The sequence below is a fragment of the Nicotiana tabacum genome, chromosome 7 (assembly GCF_000715075.1).
Source record: "Nicotiana tabacum cultivar K326 chromosome 7, ASM71507v2, whole genome shotgun sequence".
NCBI classification, from domain to species: domain Eukaryota; kingdom Viridiplantae; phylum Streptophyta; class Magnoliopsida; order Solanales; family Solanaceae; genus Nicotiana; species Nicotiana tabacum.
Genome location: NC_134086.1, coordinates 131,355,363 through 131,374,135, shown reverse-complemented (window position 1 = coordinate 131,374,135; position 18,773 = coordinate 131,355,363).

Here is an 18,773-nt window from a genome sequence, read left to right as displayed (position 1 = left end):
ATCTCATCTAGCAGTATTACCAACAAGCGACAAATTGAAACTGCATCTTAAATGCATGCACATTACCTCATTGTATACTTCAACATGAACTAAGGTTGTATTGTAGTCCGGGCCCGATCCAAACAGGCCTAAACGGGCCTGAGCTTGAGGCGGGCCGGGCTGAGGTGGTCCCGGGCCAAACGGTCCCGAGTTTCACGGTCCCAATGTGTGGAACCGGCCCACGGTGGTCCTAAGCCCACATGGTCCCGGGCTAAATGGGTCGGGCCCGCGGGCCTAAATGGGCCTAACGGGCTTTTTTCGTTCCGGGCTATTTTTTTTTAATTTTTTTTATGTAAGGCACTTTCTTGTAAACTATATATGTATATACTAGTATAAATTGCTTACATATAGCTATATAAATATATATAGTATATATAATATGTATATATAAGGGTGTATTATGTGTATATATAATTATATATTGCCTTATGTAATATATATATATACATACCCGTTCCAGGCTATTTTTTTTTATCTAAGGCACTTTCTTGTAAACTATATATGTATATACTAGTATAAATTGCTTATATATAGCTATATAAATATAAGGTTGTATGTATAGTATGTATTGCCTTATATATATATATACTATATCAAATTTAAACACAATATAAATTGCAAAGAAATATTCAAGGGAATGTCTTATATATTTTACTATTACGATATTAACAAAGAATGGCAATATCTTTCTTAGTCTTCCTCCCCCCAATGGAATGAGCACAACAAGGTACTAATACCACCATTAAAAGGAAAAAAAACGAAGGAAGATGTGTCAAAATACAAGTTACATGTTCGTCTATGTATTATCTCTAACAAATCTCATAAATCCTTCAAGGTCCGAAGGAATTTTCGTTGGTGGTGGTGGAAAAGAAGCTTGTTCATCACCGCTTCCGGGTGAAGCAGCATCTTGCGCAAGTTCCGCTAGCATTTCTTCATAAGCTTCATCTATCTCCCGTTGTGATTCTGCAAGTCCAAAATTTCTTCTTTCCGAACGGATCCAATCTCTGAAGAGTACTGATTTTTCCAAGCTCTCCCTTATAGAAGCTCTATGATCACCGATTTGAAGTCTCGCTTGACTGAATGCGCTCTCCGATGCCACTGTTGAAGTTTGAACACTTAAAATATCTCAAGCCATCCTTGAAAGAACCAGATAGTGTTTTTGTTTGTCCTTCCACCATTCCAAAATATCGAAGGAGCCGTCGGGATTCTCTGATTCAAGTCCCTGCGACAAATAAACTTGAAGCTCATTTAGTTGTGAACTATCACCAAAATTATCACCTTAAGAACTCCTGAACTCCGACCAAGAACTAAGGGCTTTTAGGCCCGCAGTTCTTTTAGATGCTTGCGAACTAGACAAAGTAGGAGTTGGAACATTTGGTCTAGCTTGATCTAAGGCAAGTTGATAAGCATTATAAATTGTTTGAGCATTTATTTTAATTGAGGCTTTTGCATCTCCAAGTGTAGCAAATTCCTCAGCTGAAAGTGATAAAGCGTTATAAATTTTTGAATACCAAAAGTTAGGACCTCCTAATTTCATTGTAGGATTTAACAATGCAACAACACCAAAAATAGGGGGGATAAGGAAAAAATAATTTTTAAACTTAGCTTTCATAGAATTAATAGCTTCTTGATAAATTACTCCACCTTCTGAAAATTGAGTAAATAAATCTATAAGTGTTGCAATATAAACTAAACAGTTAGAAATAGTAGGATAATATTGGCCAGATAATTCATTTGTAGCAATATGAAATTGTTCTAAATAGTCTACAAGCATTTTAACATTACTCCAATCTTGATTTGTAAGGTGCTCATCATCATCATCATCATCATCACCATCACCTACACGAGCATTATACGTTGCACTTATTGGGTTCCTATATTCATATGCAACAACTAAACTTTCATACATGTAATTCCATGTAGTTGGACAAGGTTTAGGAACCTTTCTTAATCTAAGGCCAAATTCATCACATTTTTTAAAATAGTCTCTAAGTCTACTTCTACGGTTTAAATAAAAAAGCCAATTAAGAGTCATTTTAACCTTTTTAATTTCTACATTTAAAACTTTCATACCAGCACCGACGATTAAATGGTAAATATGACAAATACATCTAACATAAAAAATATTACTAAATGCAGAATTTAGTGTAGTTGTAAGCAAGCCTATAGCGTTAGTATTACTAGAAGCATTATCCATTAAAACCGACATAATTTTATCTCTAATGCAAAAATATCTACAAATATCTGCAACTATGTTAGCAATAAACTTACCTGTGTGGCATGAATTAATTATTCTATAAGCAATAATGCACTTTTGCATTATCCACTCCTCATCTATCCAATGACTTGTAACAGTTAGATAATCACAGTCATTACCACTTCTACCAATATCAGTAGTAATAGCAATGCGACAATCTATATGAGTAAATAAATAGCGCAAATATTGTTCATATTCATGTTTATATTTATAAATATCGCTCTTTACGGTTGCGCGAGGCCATCCTTTATAAGTAGGATTAAAAACTCTTCTAATATAATGCACAAAATGAGGGTTAGAAGGAAACCTATAGGGTAAGCACATAACAGTAACCATTTTTGCTAATTCTTCACGATATTTATTTGGATCATAATATAAAATGTCACCGGTAACATTATTAATTCCCGGTTGAACTAGATTTGAACCTGTACTAGGGTTAACCGTAGTATCTATACTTGTCCCCTCTTGCGCAGCTTTCATTTGTAAAAATTTAGCTTTATCTCTAGGGTGTTTCAATATGTGTCTAGTCAAACTACCCGTACCGCTACGGTCTCCAGTAAATTTATGAACCAGTTGAGACCCACAAGTTTTACACTTAGCCTTATTTTGTTCTCTTAGTTGAGTAAAAAAGTGCCAAACAAGAGATGTTTCAGGCCGTTTAGCAGGTTGTCTATTAAAAGTAGGGGTTACAACATGAAGGTCAGGCGGGGCATTATTTGGGTTATTAACAGGACTAGTAGGTGTATCATCTAAATTCGGTTGCATTTCATCTAAATCATCATTTTCCTCATCATTTTTAAAGATAGTTTCATTAGGATAAAGAGCATTCATAACTTCTTCATTTAATTGTTGACCTGGTGCAACATCATGGCAAAATTGACTATCGAAAAATTGAAAACAAGGGTTATCACTATCAAGAATAATAGGTGGAGGAGGATGGGTAACAGGTCTGGGTCGGGGAGCCGGGGGAAGAGTAGTAGCTTGGCTACTAGATTCACCAATTTTAGATTTTCCCTTACCGTTACCACAAAAAAAAAATTCAAAGAAAATGCCATATTAATTATAATTATACTAAATAAAACTAACAAAACTATAATATTAAAACTTAAGAGTTGGAACGAGTTTACCGAATTGACGAACAACTTCTTGAAAATTGAATATCGTTGAAGACTTGAATACTTCAATTCACCAACTTCATAATTTTTCACGAAATTGCAATAATAAAGTAAGCAATTATAGAAGAAAATTAGATAGAGATTGAAAGAGATTGATGAATTTGTGAGTAAAAATAAAAGAGGGGGGGGGGGAGAGGTATTTATAGTTGAGAATTGGGAAAAAGTGTAATTATAAAAAGTTTGGGGGCCAAATGACTATTTTTTAAAGTGCCAAACAGTTGAATTTTGATGGCCAACGGCTAGATTTTAAAAATCCAAACTTATACGGTTTAAATAAAAAAGCCAATTAAGAGTCATTTTAACCTTTTTAATTTCTACATTTAAAACTTTCATACCAGCACCGACGATTAAATGGTAAATATGACAAATACATCTAACATAAAAAATATTACTAAATGCAGAATTTAGTGTAGTTGTAAGCAAGCCTATAGCGTTAGTATTACTAGAAGCATTATCCATTAAAACCGACATAATTTTATCTCTAATGCAAAAATATCTACAAATATCTGCAACTATGTTAGCAATAAACTTACCTGTGTGGCATGAATTAATTATTCTATAAGCAATAATGCACTTTTGCATTATCCACTCCTCATCTATCCAATGACTTGTAACAGTTAGATAATCACAGTCATTACCACTTCTACCAATATCAGTAGTAATAGCAATGGGACAATCTATATGAGTAAATAAATAGCGCAAATATTGTTCATATTCATGTTTATATTTATAAATATCGCTCTTTACGGTTGCGTGAGGCCATCCTTTATAAGTAGGATTAAAAACTCTTCTAATATAATGCACAAAATGAGGGTTAGAAGGAAACCTATAGGGTAAGCACATAACAGTAACCATTTTTGCTAATTCTTCACGATATTTATTTGGATCATAATATAAAATGTCACCGGTAACATTGTTAATTCCCGGTTGAACTAGATTTGAACCTGTACTAGGGTTAACCGTAGTATCTATACTTGTCCCCTCTTGCGCAGCTTTCATTTGTAAAAATTTAGCTTTATCTCTAGGGTGTTTCAATATGTGTCTAGTCAAACTACCCGTACCGCTACGGTCTCCAGTAAATTTATGAACCAGTTGAGACCCACAAGTTTTACACTTAGCCTTATTTTGTTCTCTTAGTTGAGTAAAAAAGTGCCAAACAAGAGATGTTTCAGACCGTTTAGCAGGTTGTCTATTAAAAGTAGGGGTTACAACATGAGGGTCAGGCGGGGCATTATTTGGGTTATTAACAGGACTAGTAGGTGTATCATCTAAATCCGGTTGCATTTCATCTAAATCATCATTTTCCTCATCATTTTTAAAGATAGTTTCATTAGGATAAATAGCATTCATAACTTCTTCATTTAATTGTTGACCTGGTGCAACATCATGGCAAAATTGACTATCGAAAAATTGAAAATAAGGGTTGTCACTATCAAGAATAATAGGTGAAGGAGGATGGGTAACAGGTCTGGGTCGGGGAGCCGGGGGAAGAGTAGTAGCTTGGCTACTAGATTCACCAATTTTAGATTTTCCCTTACCGTTACCACAAAAAAAATTCAAAGAAAATGCCATATTAATTATAATTATACTAAATAAAACTAACAAAACTATAATATTAAAACTTAAGAGTTGGAACGAGTTTACCGAATTGACGAACAACTTCTTGAAAATTGAATATCGTTGAAGACTTGAATACTTCAATTCACCAACTTCATAATTTTTCACGAAATTGCAATAATAAAGTAAGCAATTATAGAAGAAAATTAGATAGAGATTGAAAGAGATTGATGAATTTGTGAGTAAAAATAAAAGAGGGGGGGGGAGGTATTTATAGTTGAGAATTGGGAAAAAGTGTAATTATAAAAAGTTTGGGGGCCAAATGGCTATTTTTTAAAGTGCCAAACAGTTGAATTTTGATGGCCAACGGCTAGATTTTAAAAATCTGACCGTTGGTCATTTAAAAAAAAATTTAAAAACTAGATGTTGGGGCCTGGTTGAACCGGCCCAGGCCCGCCTGCCGGTCCCGGGCTCACGGGCTATTTGGGTTGGACCGGCCCGCTACGGGCTTATGCACCACTAGAGACGGGCCCGCTTGAACCGGCCCGTTTGGCCCGCGGTCCCAGGCCGGTCCCAGACCACAATACAACCTTAACATGAACCTGATCACAACTTGGCCAATCATTTCTATAGTAACAATCTATATTAATGTTGAAGAAGAAGTGTTTCATCGTAGGCATTATATAAATTTTGATTCCAAGCATAGAAGGTTGTACAAAAGGAGAAGTTGGATATGTTAGGGAACTATATACATCGAATGAGGAGGCAAATCAAAGATGTTATCCTCGTAGATAGGGGTGGCAAACGGGCGGGTCAGATCGGATATGAGATAAATCGAAAATGGATAATAAAACGGATAACTTATCCGATCTAAACCATATTTAATACGGATAAAGAACGGGTTAACCGACGGATAATATGAGTAACCATATTATCTATGATTTCTTAAAATGTAAAAGTTAAACTCATTACTTATCCATTGATTATCTATTTTCTAAATGGATAGTATGGTTCTTATCCATATTTGACCCGTTTTTAAATAGTTCATTATTCAACTCATTTTTTTAGTGGATAATATAGGTGATTAACTGTTTTCTTTTAACCATGTTGCCACCACTTAAGTCTTGAAGCATGACGCAAAACATGCCGCCTCACTTACCGGGTGCTTCAGTTTTGTCATCAAGACTTTAGAGCACACTTTGCTTAGCCAATGAGTCTGATCCTGAAAAAAGGCAACACTAAGCAATTGAAATTTGACTTTATCGTATAAAAATTCAATTTTTTTATCCAATCTTATCATTATTAGTATCGGGCTATATATACATATTTGTATGTTTTCTTTATTTGTGCCTTCCTTCATTAAAGCCCCACACTTTTTTGTTGTTTGCGGTTGAAGTCTCAAGCTTTTTTCAGATTTTTAGACTGTAATGACTGGGAAATGGAAAAATGTTTTACGAATTTGGGAGATTGTAATAATTGCCTGTAAGAGCAACCGCCATAAAATGGATATTGCACAGCAGTGGAAATTCTCTGTCAAGCTGCTGTTAGCTTAATTATTTCAACAGCACGGCGTGAGCTGTTTTTATTTCCTCAAATAGCTCCCCAGTTGGCTCCTGACAAATTCTAAAAAGAAATAAGAAAGAAGGGAGAGATTGATCACACTAGTCATCTATAATTACGAAAGCTTTGGCAATGCAGTTATAAGCTTTATCCGCAATGCTATCTCCACCAAAACGTGTTACTTTTCATGTTATTTACGATGGAACATGTCTTCCGGTTACCTCAGCAAGATCATGTTTAGGATAAAACAATTGCCAGCAGCCTTTGTTTACGCTTATTCGTCCTACCAAAGAATATAAGCATATTACACTTCAACTAAAGGAATCATGCGACTTAACTGATTTAATTTTTTTATGAGGTGAAATTGACTTAACTGAATCAATTACACAAGGAGGGAAAAACTGAAAACTGCCAAGCCATTTGGAGAAACAAAGGTCATTGGAATTCAGAACTACACACAGTATTAACAAAATACTAGAAGCAAGGGCTAAACTAATTCCTGCATATTCAGAACTACAGACAGTGTTAGCCCAAGAAGCACTTGGTGTTCGAATAAATAGGAATAAGTGCATAAATGAAAACAACATGCTAGGCAATATGTGTTTGTTGACTTATTAGCAAGGAATGCTGCCAGGAAATGGGAAAAGAAAACTGAGCTATTTATAACACATGTTATTCAACATCAAGGCCGAGATGACGATACTCTAGACGACTAGCTAGACGGGGCAGGATATTAGCAATTGCCAACAGGGAAAGCTCCAATGACATCATCTAGCAGAAACTGAAACATATATAGGCAAAATGAGTATTAAACTGCCTGAAAACCCAAAGCAGGAATAACGGATAATGTTTTTTTTATCTTACTTTTAAGTAGTATTTTTTTATTTGGTTTTTTTTTTTAATAGGAGAGGCCCAGATAGAGGGAAAATTTTGAAAACTAGCTTTAGACTTTTAGGACGCAGAGTAGTATAATTTTTATGTGGTGAGTTCTCAATATTGATGTTTCAAAGTCAAAAATGATATTTATGTTGTGGGGAAAAGAAGGTAACAATAATTTTTTATGAGGGTATTATTCAGATTGAGCAAAGTTGTATTCACAACAAATAACCTTTTTCATGTAACTTACCTTTTTATGGAGGTGGCTTCAGATATAAAGCGTAAAATAGAAAAAGGAAAATAGAACCAGGTAAAACTACGTCAAATCTTTCGGCTATACAAATCAAATAAACTCTCAAGTTAAAATCAGAGAGAGGCAGTTTTGACTGGTGAAATGATATATTCTAGTACTACCTATTACCGAATTGCAGCAGGAAGTCCAGGGTGTTAGAAATTATAAACAATAAAGAACTTGAACATGATAGAACTAAGGAAGTAACTATTATACAACATCAAAACAATTAGGACAAGTTTCTTTCAGCAGGCCAAGAATTTTTTGGTTCAAGTGAAGAAAGGCATTGCCCAATACAATTATTCTATACAATAAGAATTCCAAGCCGTAACAACAATTAATTCATCAAGTTGATGATAATATATATTCATGGGTGTTCTAGTGGATACATGTGCTAACTCATCAATTTTCGGCCAAAGCCAGAAGCTTTTGCTCAAACCGTGCATTGCGTTAAAGAAAATCATTAAAAATATATACAAATATTAAATTTAGAACCCAGTTATTAGCACTTGAAGTTGTCGTTCTAAAATTCAGAACGCATAAGATTAAAATTCTAGCTCTGCGTCTGCATGTGCTTGTTACACAGCAACCCCTTGGAAGAAGAGCCAAACAGGTGGAGAACGGGTAGGAGAAATGGAGGTTTGGCTTTTATTAGAAGGTTTTGGGGTCACAGAACAATAACTAAGCAATAGTATCTCTACAATTGGCCAAGGAAGCTGCATTTCCCCCCTGCAATGGCTGGTACCAAAGCCATGTCAGGTAATGATTATGCCAAGTGCTAAAGTAAGAGCAAACAGTGATATATATTTCACTATACTGTATAAAAGCCATGTGAGCATAGTCTTTGGTTGATGTTCTGAAACTGGGACTTAGTGGTTCCAACTTTTCTTAGAATCCAGTACATTTCAGAGCAACACAAAGCCAAGTTATTTATTTTTATTCTTGTCGTTTAATCAAAATGTTCTTAGACGCAAAAGCAAATAATTGAAGCTTATACTAAATACGTACCTTGGAACTCCGAATATGGGATAATAGTGCCATGATGCCCTTTTTTAACATTTTCTTCCCATGTTCAAGATGAGCTTTCATGATATCTCCATTTTGCCACTACTCCACAAGTTAATTTGTACTTCTATAAGTTTGGGTGCCACACTCTCCCCCGTATATGACATTCTTCTCCTACCTCCTTTTGTTAATTTGTAATAAATAGTTACTCGTGAATTCGGTGCGTGAATCTCTACTTGTTGGCTTAACTCCCAACCATTGACCAGATCAATTCTTTATCTTTTTCCACCAATTTTCACAAAGGCACCATTAATAATAGGGTCCATATCAGTACCCTCTTCCAATTCTTGAACTTGCTCAGCAGTAAATTCTTTCACCTTCTCCTACAAACAAGTTATACAATCTCTAACTTCAATTTCTGTTTGGACATACTCATGTTCTATGAGTAAAAAGTTAAGAGTTTGTGTGTACGTTCTATTCAGTGGAGGCATCATTAACCCACTTTCAATTTGTCTTCATGTGAGTCAATTCCCAAAGTTTCTGAAGATTTAAATCACATTGCGTTATTGAAGAAAGAATAATAAAAAAAATTGGCCAAAATAAACGAAGTATCTCACCATCGCAACAAATTCTGCCCGGAAGGATTTTCTGACAGAAATATGTTTCTGCCTTCTTAATTTTATTTCTTTCCCTCATTTCCCTCATTGAATTTGAATGCATGAGATATATTCAAGTATAAAATACAGAATAAGAAAGCTAACAATTTAAGAAAATGAGTGAGCGAAACAAAATTATAAGGCAAAACGAGGAATGAAACATATCAAAGTGATAGTGTCAATAAAAACCAATGCAAAACCCAATTCCACTAGCCCAATTCTGCAGAACCCCCATACCAAAGTATTATAAGTAACGGTGTTGTCAACAATGTAAATCGAAGAGAAATTGGGAAATTGTTACTAGGGTTTCATGTGATTAACGAAGAGAGAAAATTGATTTATTTTAGGTCTGAGTATATGAACAAAATGACCCGAGTGAATAATCCAGATCCCTCCTTGTCTATTTATGTTGTGGGCTTTACCCATCACGATTCAAGTGTTTCGTGTCTAGGCCTAGATGCAATATATATCCCTTCTTTAAAGAATTAACTTAAATAGCCTCGGCCTAATCTCTTAAACTAAATATAGGCGGCGGATATTATATCAGGTGCATGTAGTGTATAACTTAAACTTCAAAGTTGTTCAAATCAAGCTTTAATAAGTGAGCGATAGATGTATTAGTTCCAATGCTGTGTTAGGTTCACTTAAAGTTTTGTGTCAAAATGCTTCAAACGATAGCACATAAATCACTAACCTATGTTGCTAGGAAGGGGTGGTGGGAGATCGAAGGTGTCGAAACTTAAGGACCTTCATATAAGAACAAGTTAATGGTTGAAGTCTTGTCTCTGAATTTCTTCACCCCCTAGCCTATTTCAGCTCTAATCCATAGCCTCTCGTAGTTTAATTATTTGATTAACAAAAACTCGCTTTGTTTCTGTTATAAAACAATAAAAGAAGAAGAGTATTATAGACAAAAGTAGAGAGAGAATTTTTATTGATTTGGGATGATTTACAATGGGAAAACCCCCTCTATTTATAAGAAAAGTAACTTAGCCACCAAGTAACAAACTCTAAAATCTCTCTAAATATAGACATTCATCATAAATCAAATATTATTTACAACACTCACCCATGAATGTATATTCAATAGATAATGTGCCTCGTTAAAACCTTAATTAAAATACAACCTAGTGGGATATTTTTTTTAGTGAAGGCAAAATAGTACACATGTTTAATAATACGTCTCTGGTTGACTCGTTAAAAACCTTGCAAGGAAAACTCAGTGGGACAAAACCTTGTAAGAAAAAAAGAGTACAACGTGTATTAACTCCCCCCGATGAGACAATCAATTCACATCTTTGAGCCTTCACAGTCTAATCTTGTGCACAATTTTCAAAAGATCGTTGGTAAAGATTTGATAAACAAATCAGCCATATTAACTTGAATGAATATGTTGCACCTTGAAATCATCATTCTTGATAGATATGTAATGTCTTCATAAAATGCCATAAAATGTCATTTTCAATATCTCAATAGAGGTAAAAATTCTCGCTATCACATTATCATGCTTATAGTTATAGGAAGATATAAATGTGTATAAATGCACTTAGGATGTAGTACTTCATGACCAAGAATTTTATATGCTTTAAGCAATTTAAATCCTTCAGGGATTGTCATATAAGTTAAGTCATATAAACCATATGAATGGACTTTAGATGCATATCAAGTTTGTATATCATGCTAGACATATAAGATAGATAAAGGTGATTGCACGCACCATTGACTTTATACTTTCAAGTGTTTGAACTGCAGGTCCATAATTATATGTCTTTCATATGAAACAAATTCTATTCGAATTATGTCTCTTTTATTTGGCCAATATTTTTGAATCTGTATTCGATAGACTTAAGATCCCCATCTATACTTAGCACTATCATAGATGTCGTCGACGAATATTTTATATCGGTTCCAACATTTTCTCATAAAGATATAACATAGAGTTCGTTCATATTTTCATGTACATGAACCTCTTGTGAGATTTTATGAAGTGTTATGTCATGTGATCTTCTAGATCAATTGCCTCCTTATTATGATTATTTTCCTATTTTCTTTATCAAGAATTTTATTTGAAACCAATTTGTCTATACGCTTTAAGCATATCACAGGCTTTTGTCCTTCTAGGACTTATTTTAGTAGGAGCATTTGTAGTGAGAATAGAGTTACTTTCTTTGGGTCAACAAATGCATCTGGCATGCTTTGCGATACATTGCAGATGAATTATTGTTTTACGAACTTCAAGTTCATATTATCTTATTCGAGGATCTAGATGTACAAATGATAATTAATTTTACGTAACTTTTTCTCAATTGTTTATCTTGTCTCCCTCTCATATTAGAAAAACTAACTTGCTTCCTCAACTTTGGAAATCCATTTTTGTGTGTTATGGTGTTAATCAAAATATACAGCGCATAATAATAATAGTAATAATAATAATAATAATAATAATAATAATAATTACTTGGTTCCTGACCCTGAATTACTTGGTTCCCAACCCTAAATTACTTGGTTCCTGACCCTGAACCATTTGTGAGGGGAGAATGTAATATACTTTTGTATATAACCTATATCAAATTGATATAGATAATTTTATTCTTATAAGCAATAATTTATCTATTAAGTGGAGGCACTCAATAAATTATTTTGCTAAACCAACTGTGAGTAAACCAATTTATTAAGAGATGAACTGTTTTGAATAGAAAATCTGGAAATTATGCTCTAAATTTAACTATTGAGCAACTTACCTCGCAAATACCAAGTTACGGGTAATAATAATTTTACATGTAACCATCTTATAGATACATCTTATGCGGTATACATGACAGGTGAATGAGCCCATATTCACCTTTGATATTTTCAGCGTTCATGGGATTCAATCCCAATTTTAGTTGATCTATTAATTGATAAGAACAACAAACATAAGAGAATTTGTAAAGAATTTTCTAGTTCTTTAATATTTACCCATGTGAATTCTCTTTTATTTTTGCACATCATACTTAAATTGATATGGCTAAACTAGTTATGCCAACTGGATCAGGTTTACACCATGATGTGTCACGACCTCGGTTTGCCCTCCGTGAACCATTGTGACGGCACCTAGTCCACTACGACTAGGTATGCCTAAATTGCGGAAGATAAACCAAAGTGAGGAATAAAAACAAATTAAAACAGAATGAAGAGTGATAAAACAATGTTTAAAAGTGCCTCTAGGCATACACAATATTTAACTCTCAAACCAATACATATTTCCAAGACCCGAAAACCAATGAATCACAAGTTAAGGATCACTACACAGTCCTCTAACTCCAGAATATCTAACAAGGAAAAGAAATACAGAAGGGCAAATATTTAAAAGCTAGAATAGAAAGGGACTCCTCGGTCTGCAGACACAACAGATGTACCTCGAAGACTCTAGAGCAGTCGCCTCGTCTCACGAGTGATAGGACTGAGTCGCAGTACCTGGATTTGCACATGAAAAACATGCGCAGAAAGGGCATGAGTACACCACAGCAGTACTCAATAAGTGTCAAGCCTAACCTCGGTCAGGTAGTGACGAGGAAGACCCCCAAACTCTCTGTCCGGCGACTCAAGGCATCGGCCACCACATTGGCCTTGCTCGAGTGATACAAAATAATGATATCATAATCCTTCAGCAACTCTAACCATCTCCTCTGGTGCAAATTTTGATCCTTTTGCTTGAACATGTGCTACAAGCTCCGATGGTCAGTATAAATCTCACAGGGAACCCCGTATAAATAATGGCGCCAGATCTTCAGGGCGTGAACAATGGCAGCTAACTCAAGGTCGTGGACAGGGTAATTCTTCTCATGTATCTTCAACTATCTAGACGTATAGGCAATCACCCTACCGTCCTGCATCAACACCGCTCCGAGGCCAATCCTCGAGGCATCACAATAGACTGTACAAGACCCCGAACCTGTAGGCAGTATCGGAATTGGGGTTGTAGTCAAAGCTGTCTTGAGCTTCTGAAAGCTCGCCTCACACTCATCTGTCCACTGGAACGGAGCACCCTTCTAGGTCAATCTGGTCATAGGGGCTGCAATCGATGAAAACCCCTCAACAAAACTGCGGATCTTTGTAGTTGAGGATAGTTTGGGCCAACTCTGCACGACCTCTATTTTCTTCAGATCCACCTGAATACCCTCACTCAATACCACGTGGCCTAAGAATGCCACGGAATCCAACCAAAACTCACATTTCAAGAACTTAGCATATACCTTCTTCTCTCTCACGGTCTGGAGCACTGTCCTCGAGTGCTATTCATGATCTTCCCGACTCCGGGAATACACCAGAATATCATCAATAAAGATAATGATGAACGAGTCAAGATACGGTCGGAACACACTGTGATCAAGTGCATAAAAGTTGCTGGGGCATTGGTCAGCCCAAATGACATGACAAGGAACTCGTAATGACCATACTGAGTCCTGAAAGTAGTCTTCGGGATATCTGGCTCCCGAATCTTCAATTGATGGTAACCTGAGCGCAAGTCAATCTTAGAAAACACCCGTGCGCCCTGAAGCCAAACAAATTATCAATACGAGGCAAAGGATAACGGTTCTTCACTATAACCTTGTTCAACTGGCGATAATCAATACACATACACATAGAACCATCCTTTTTTTTCACAAACAAGGCAGGAGCACCCCAAGGTGATACACTGGGCCGAATAAAATTCTTATCAAGCAATTCCTACAACTAATCCTTCAACTTCTTCAACTCAGGAGGAGCCATACGATACGGAGGAATAGAAATGGGTTGAGTGCCTGGCAATAGATCAATCCCCAAATCAATATCTCTATCAGGCGGCATTCCCGGAAGATCAGCTGGAAGCACATACGGAAAATCTCGTACTACTGGAATTGAATCAACTGAAGGGTTATCAATACTGACATCTCTCACATAAGCTAAGTACGAGTCACACCCCTTCTCAACCATACGCTAAGCTTTAAGAAAAGAAACAACTCTACTGGGAGTGTGATCTAAAGTACCCCTCCACTCAACACGCGGCACACCTGGCAAAGCCAGCATCACGGTTTTGGCGTGACAATCAAGAATAGCTTAATGGGGCGACAACCAGTCCATGCCCAAGATAATGTCAAAATCTACCATGCTAAGCAACAATAAATCGGCTCTGGTCTCAAAATCACTAAGAGCAACCAAACACGACCGATAGATGCGGTCCACAACAAGAGAATCTCCCACGGGAGTAGAAATATAAATAGGGGAACTCAAAGAATCCCGAGATACACCCAAATACGGAGAAAAATAAGAAGGCACATAAGAATAAGTGGAGCCTGGATCAAATAGAACCGATGCATCTTTGTGACAAACCAGTATAATACCTGTGATGACAGAATCGGAGGCAACAACCTCGGTACGGGCAAGAAGGACATAGTATCTGGCCTGGACCCCCCTCTAGGGCGACCTCTACCTCCTTGACCTCCACCTCTAGCTGGCTGAGCAGGTGGGGTAGCAACTGGAGCTGTAACCATAGCTTGAGAACTCTATGGGGCACGCTATGGCTGAGAAGTCTATGGAGGTGCACTCCTCCCAAGTCTAGGGCAATCCCTCACCACATGGCGTGTGTCACCACACTCAAAACAAGCTTTGGTAGGACGTGGTGGCTATGACTGGCTCGGGCCAGGTCTACTGGACTAGCCTCTAAAAGCACCCCGCGCAGGAGGCACGCTAGATACCGAAGGTGCATAATAAGGCTCCTAAGGTCTAAGAGAAGCTGGAATACCACTGGCTGCTGGAAGAGCTGAATGAACAGGGTGACTCATATAACCCCTACCATGACGATCTGTTGTTGGGGTACGGGCACTAGAGAAATGGCCCGACTCTCGAGACCTCTTGGCATCCCTCTACTCTATCTCCCTAGAATGCATACCCTCAATCCTCTTAGCTATGCTCACCACCTATTAATAAGAAATATCCATCTCCAACTCACGAGCCATGCTAGACCTGATGCTGGGAATAAGGCCCTCAATAAACTAGCGAACCCTCTCGCGAACAGTCGAAACCAAGGCTGGTTCATGCCTAGCCAAACTAGTGTAACGGACAGCATACTCTGAGACAGTCATAGAACCCTGGCGCAAATGCTCAAACTCCGCGCGCCATGCATCTCTGAGGCTATGAGGAACATACTCTCTCAGGAATAGATCTGAAAATTGAGTCCAAGTTAGTGAAGCAGTCTCATTCGGACTGTCTAACTCATAGGCGGCTCCTCGAAGCTGGAAGGTAGTGAAGGAAACCCTGCTCGATCCTAATATATCCATGGTACAAAGAATGCAGTAACACTCATCTAGAAATCCCATAGCATCCTCCGATGCTAGACCGATGAATACAGAAGGCTTGTACCTCTTGAACCCCTTGAACCTCTCAAGTCTCAGTTGCTTCTCCTCGGAAGCCGCTGCCTTGCCCTCGGGCGGAACTGGCATTGCAGGTGGTACAGGAATAATCTCAGGCACCTGCTCAATATGTAGTCGCTGCTCAGGAGTGCGGGCAGCGGGAGTCTGTGCTCCTCCCCCGGCCTGAGACGTAGCTGCAGCAAGGGGAAGCAACCTTGCCTGAGCCAAAGTGGTGTACATGCTTATGAACTGTGCCAGAGTCTCCTGAAGTGCTGGAGTAGTAGTAGCGATAGGCGTATCAGGTGCCTGAACTCTGGCTGGAACTACTGGTGGTAGCTCGGCGATAGCTCGCACAGGTGCTCTAGCTGCACTACCTACACGTCCTCGGCCTATACCTTGGCCCCGACCTCTGACGGCTTCAGTAGGGGGCGCGGGTGCTTGATCACCTCGGGTAGCGCGTGTCCTCATAATCTGTTAGAGAATAAAAGACAGAAGTTTAGAATTGTGATGTAAAAATATCACACGACAAGGAAATCAAATGAAGAGGAATTTTCCTAATAGTTACATAGTCTCTCGTAGATAAGTACAGACGTCTCTGTACCGATTAGCGAGACTCTAATAAACCGGCTTGTGATCCATGACTCCTATGAACCTAGAGCTCTGATACCATGATGTGGCACGTTCCCAGTTCGCCCTCCGTGAACCATCGTGACAACACCTAATCCTCTACAACCAGGTAAGCCTAAATTGCGGAAGATAAACCAAGTGCAGAATAAAAACAAATTAAAATAGAATGAAGAGTGATAAAATAGTATTTAAAAGTGTCGCTCGACGTACATAATATTTAACTCTCAAACCAATACATACTTCCAAGACCCGAAAACCCATGAATCACAAGCTAAGGATCACTACATAGTCCTCTAACTCCAGAATATCTAATAAGGAAAAGAAATACAGAAGGGCAAGTGTTTAAAAGCTAGAATAGAAAAGGACTCCTCGGTCTGCGGACGCGGCAGATGTACCTCGAAGTCTCTAGAGCAGTCGCCTCGCCTCATGGGTGATAGGACTGAGTCGCAGTACCTGGATCTGCACATGAAAAACATGCGCAAAAAGGGCATGAGTACACCACAACGGTACTCAGTAAGTGCCAAGCCTAACCTCGGTCGGGTAGTGACAAGGAAGGTCAGAGCCCTACTGAGATAAAATTAAGAATATAAGACATGACAGTATAAGATAAGTAGTACAGTTGAAAACTAACGATAAGAATTTAATACAGGAAAACAAGGAATTTAATAACTGAAACAAAGGCAAAAACAATCACAAGGAAATAGTCGGGGATCTCTCAGTATCCCGAGGATCCCTTAGTACCCTCAATATATGCTAGGGATCTCTTGGTATCCCGAGGATCTCTCGGTATCCTCAATATATGCTAGGAATCTTTTGGTATCCCGAAGATCTCTTGGTATCCTCAATATATGTTAGGGATCTCTTTGTATCCCGACGATCTCTCGGTATCCTCAATATATGCTAGGTATTTCTTGGTATCCCGAGGATCTCTTGGTATCCTCAATATGTGCTAGGGATCTCTTGGTATCCCGAGTATCTCTTGGTATCCTCAATATACGTTCCAGGGATCTCTCGGTATCCAACACCTCAATTCAAATCATAAATACGTACAGGGGATCTCCCGGGATGTCGTCCCGTAGTCCCAAAACAAAACACACAGCAGCAACACAAGAATACTCAATTAAGCTCAATTTTGTATCAAGTAAACAGGTAATTCTAATATAACATGCTTCAGATAATTCAATTAAGGCAGTTTAAGCAACTAAACAGCTAAGTCAATTAGACATGCTTTTTCTAAGCTAACAACAGGTTTAAATTGCAAGTAAAATGAAACAAGAAAAGGAACACAATTGAAATTACTTAAAGAAAATCGGATTTTCAACAATTAGCTCAAGTACACACTCATCACTTCACGTACAAGGCATTTCATATATCAAATATACTGAATCCTAAGGGGAAGGTCCCCCACACAAGGTTAGACAAGCCACTTACCTCGAACTAGCTCAAATCAACTCGAAACCACGCTCTTGCCACGAGTACTCGACTCCAAATGGCCCAAATCTATTCAATTCAATTGCATAATGTAAATAATACTTCAAGTAACTGATTCTACAATTAAATTCTAAGCTAATACGTGAAATTAGGTAAAATGACCAAAACACCCCTAAGGCCCACGTCTCGAAATCGGGTAAAATTTATAATTTCAGAATCCCCACGCTCTCACCAGTTCATGCATACCAAAATTATCCAAATCTAAGGTCAAATTTCCAATCAAAAGTAGAATTCTAGGTCTAAGAACTTTCTTCCAACTTTTCCCCAATTTTCATCTCCAATCCAAAATTAAATAATGAATTCATGTTTAGATTAATGGGTTACAATCAAAAAGGAGTTAAGAATCATTACCCAATCAACATCTCTGAAAATTCCTCAATACCTCGCTCAAATCCGAGCTCCCAAGCTTTAGTTTTCATAAAAATGGCTAAACCCTCGACTTTGAAATTTTATATCTGCCCAGGCAAATCCTTCTTCGCGAACGCGGAAGGACCCTCGCATTCGCAAAACACAACTTCGCTTGGCCCAGATTTCCTTCATCGCGAATGTGATGCCCCTGTCACGAGCGCGGTAGCAAACTTCTCCCTCCTACGCAAACGCGGGACCCTCTTCACGAACGCGTAGGCATACGACCTCTCAGCTTCGCGAACGCGGGACCATCATTGCGAACGCGAACTGTTAAGCTTCCACCAGCCCCATCTCCTCTTCGCGAACGCGAGACCCCACTCGTGAACGCAAAGAAGGAAACCAGAACTTGAGACCTGCTGCATTTTCTGCAATCCTCTAAGTCCAAAAATGACCCGTTGAGCATCCGAAACACACTCGAGACCTTCGGGACCTCAACCAAACCTGCCAACCAATTCTAAA